The sequence below is a fragment of the Echinops telfairi genome, unplaced genomic scaffold, assembly GCF_000313985.2.
Source record: "Echinops telfairi isolate 266 unplaced genomic scaffold, ASM31398v2 ScPeMD7_6273;HRSCAF=7185, whole genome shotgun sequence".
NCBI classification, from domain to species: Eukaryota; Metazoa; Chordata; class Mammalia; order Afrosoricida; family Tenrecidae; genus Echinops; species Echinops telfairi.
In genome coordinates, this window is record NW_022110173.1 from 1,852,001 (window position 1) to 1,855,422 (window position 3,422).

The window sequence follows — 3,422 nt, forward strand, 5'->3', positions numbered from 1 at the left end:
TCTGTGGACTTTGCTGTTTCTGAGCTAGATGGCCGCTTGTTTGCCTACAAGCCTTTAAGACCCCAGACGCTATATCTTTTGATACAGGGCTCCCATTCTTGCCGCGTGTGCTCAAACCGGCACGGTCTGATCCGGAAACACGGCCTCAGTATGTGCCGCCGTCAGTGTTTCCGTCAGTACACGAAGGACACCGGCTTCATCAAGCTGGACTAGGTTATCTTTGGATGGACAATCCAAGACCGCTACCCAAAGGAAGAAACAATGCCAACTATTTGTACATAAAATAAAAAAATTTCAAGTCTGGAAAAAAAAAAGATGTGCTCCCCTTCACACAGGTATTGATGGGAAAGTTCGACAAAACAGAAAAGAACGAACGCTGACACTGGATCCCTCCGATATAGCAGACAGGCTATCGAATTGTACAACCACTGTGGAAAGGGGTATGGCACGTCCCCAAACAACCAGAAACAGAAATACCTGATTGGCCAGCAGTCCTCTACTCGGTAAGGAAACGAGGTCCACAACATGAGCAGAGGGTGCACATCCACTGAACCATTCACCATGGCAAGACGATGGCAGCCACCAAAATGCCTGCCGGTGGGAGAATGGGCACATACACATCAGGGAGTACTACACAGCGCCAAAGAAGGATGGTGACCTGGATGACCTCACGGTCTGGGTGGAATTGGAGGGTATTAAGCTGAGCGAAATTAATCAAGACACTATTAAAAATGAACGTAAAGGCCATCGTACCAAAAGAAATAAGACTTTCGTGGTTCCAAGGGGAGTAGAAGGAAGAGAAGTAGTAAGGTAGAGAGCAGACAGGTGTCAAGCAGGCGAAGGGAAAGAATAGCTAAGATAAGAGAGATGGAGTAAAAGGGGGTCAAGCTAATGGGAGGGTTGATAAATGTTAAAACTGTGAAATATAAAAATGATCACCTGACATGTAAACTCCCACCTAATTCACAATTAAAAAGTTGTTTTTAAAAAATGATTATAAGATTACATTTATGCGTCTGGCCTGGAACTGAATGTTACACCTTTTAGCCAAAGAAGACAGGCCTATAAAGCATGCAGTAATGCCAGGGAGGCAGCACCCATCAGAACAATCAGCTATAAAAAGCTCAAAAGGGTCAAACTGACTCAAGGAAAAAGCTGGCAGGAAAGGATGCTGAAGGGAAGCGGGAGGCACAAGGAATAAAGTGGGGCAAGTGCTATTACATCGTGGGGATTGCAATCAATGTCATAAGATGTAATAAATTATTAAACGGAAAACCAATTTGCTCTACACACTTTCACCCAAATCACATTAACATTAGATAAATGAAAAAAATGAAAAGTTTATGTATGCCTCAGAAAGTTCTTTGCTAACAGTGAATAATTGAAGGAGACATCAACTAGGAGTTTCTCTGACAAGTCCAGACAGGATGTTAGAAGGGCTCCACTAACGGCGAAAATGTAGAGAAAGAGACGGAGCCTGGCTCTGTACTGTAAGAAGTAGAACTGATGAGACTCCACAAAAGGTGGGACTTCACTGGTGTGAATCAAGAACACCCTGATATAAGGAGGATTATACACATATATCAAGTGTTTTTAATTCACATTTATGTCCATGCTTCTGCAGTGTGTGTGATCAACAAAAGTTTTAGCGACAGGGCTGAATATTTTAGGATACAAATCTTAAAAATGCTCTCTCCTTTTTGAGGCCTTATGCACCTCACCACACTAGCCCACTCAATGGCAACTGACAACATATTCTCTAAGTAGAATTAACCCTGTGTTCCTCTAGCACTTTCGATATACTCAAGGCCTGTATCACACTTCCATCTTTTCCTTTCCAACTCCATTAGCCTCAGTCATTTGAGAACAAAGGCGGGGCAGGCTTACACTCAGCAATAAAGCCTTAGCACTTAGCGGTCCCCAGCCTACACGGAGTATGAAGAACAGTTCTGCTCCGCTTCAAAACTGCCAGTAAGCTATTAAAAATGAATGACTTGAGTGGGAAATGTTGAAAGACTACAAAATATCCATATTGGGCTTTCTGATCTTGAATAATTAAAAAGATTCTCCTTTTTTTTAGGTAAAACCTATCTCCCATATCTAGGTCAGTTACATTTTTCATGTCCTAATCTCCACCTACACCCAGTGCCAGTCACTGGGCACCTATTACCCAACAGTGATCTCTAATGGCTTCTGCTTTCCTGAGAAAGGCATGCTAACACTTCTCTGCTTGCCACCATTGCACTCCACGGTCTGATAGGTGCTGATCTGAAACAGGGCTTTAAAATGGCAAGCACTCCTGAAGGACACCAGTTTTGAAGACCCAAGTAAAATGTTCCAAAATTTTCATTGTAAAGAGTTGGTGCTTTAGTCTGCAAATTCTGTAGAGGAACAGAAGTAAGTCTGGGGGAGGATGGAGGAATGTCATCAACAGATGGAGAATAAAGAGATGCCAAAGCCAGAAACAACCACATGCAATGTCCAAACAGGCAAATCCATAGTCAGAAGGCTGGCGGCTTTAAGGGCCTGAGGGAAGGAGCAGTATTGGCGGGGCCAGGCTTCCTTTCTGAGGTGGTGAAATGGCCTGGGATTACATACTAGTAAGAGTTGCACATCTGGTGGATACACTAAAAAAATTTTTTAATTGTACATTTAAATGATTACTATCACGGCGTATTAATTATATCTAAATTCTTTTTTAGGTTTCAGAAGGTTAACTTCATGGCTAACCTCGGTGTCAAATTCCTTTTAAATTAGTCAGTCCTTTTCCAACCTCACCCGAAATGCAAGCCAGCTACTGACACAAACAAGTAGCATTTACAGAACATCTCGTTCTGTGCAGTGGATTAAAAGTCGGCATCATCCCCTAGGGAAGTCCTCCAGGGGTGGGGGTTGCGGGTGGTGTGAGGGGGTGGTGTGTGTGTGTGTGTGTGTCCCTCCGAACTCTCAGAACGCACTGATCTTTTCTGTGGGGGGCGGGGGTGGGGTGTGTGTGTCCCTCCGAACTCTCAGAACGCGCTGATCTTTTACTGTGTGTGTGTGTGTGTGTGTGTGTGTGTGTGCGTGTGTCCCTCCGAACTCTCAGAACGCACTGATCTCAAGATCACTACGCTGGGATCTACAACACAACCAACCACCACCCAGGGTCTTCTACTCAGAATCTGAGGAGCCCCGCGCTCCGCATAAGGCCCAGCTTCGGAACCACCCCAACATGGCCGGTCGCCCCTCACGACTTACGCGCCCGGGGGAGCGCGCGATGCACGCAGGGAGCAGGGTGTAGGCTAAGCGCAGGCAACAAGATCTTAAAACGAAGGCCGCGCAGAGGAGACTGGGAAAGACGTGCGAGGAGACTTCTGGGAAGAAGGTCCAAAATCACGGACGCTGGGATATGGGAAAGTTCGACAAAACAGAAAAGAACGAAC

The 3,422-nt window shown here is 45.2% G+C and overlaps 1 protein-coding gene across 3 annotated transcripts in view; it reads right to left on the minus strand.

Moving 5' to 3' along the window:
- RAD52 (RAD52 homolog, DNA repair protein) overlaps window positions 1–3,296 on the minus strand; it is a 27,520-nt gene extending 24,224 nt beyond the window's left edge. For 2 of the 3 annotated variants that reach the window (XM_045295956.1, XM_013006729.2), the window contains exon 1: window positions 3,238–3,296. The gene's annotated coding sequence lies outside the window, so the exon portion shown is untranslated. Of the gene's footprint in view, window positions 1–477; window positions 505–3,237 lie in introns of those variants that run through there. The other variant, XM_045295954.1, reaches the window with a different exon arrangement.
- Window positions 3,297–3,422: the final 126 nt, after the last annotated feature.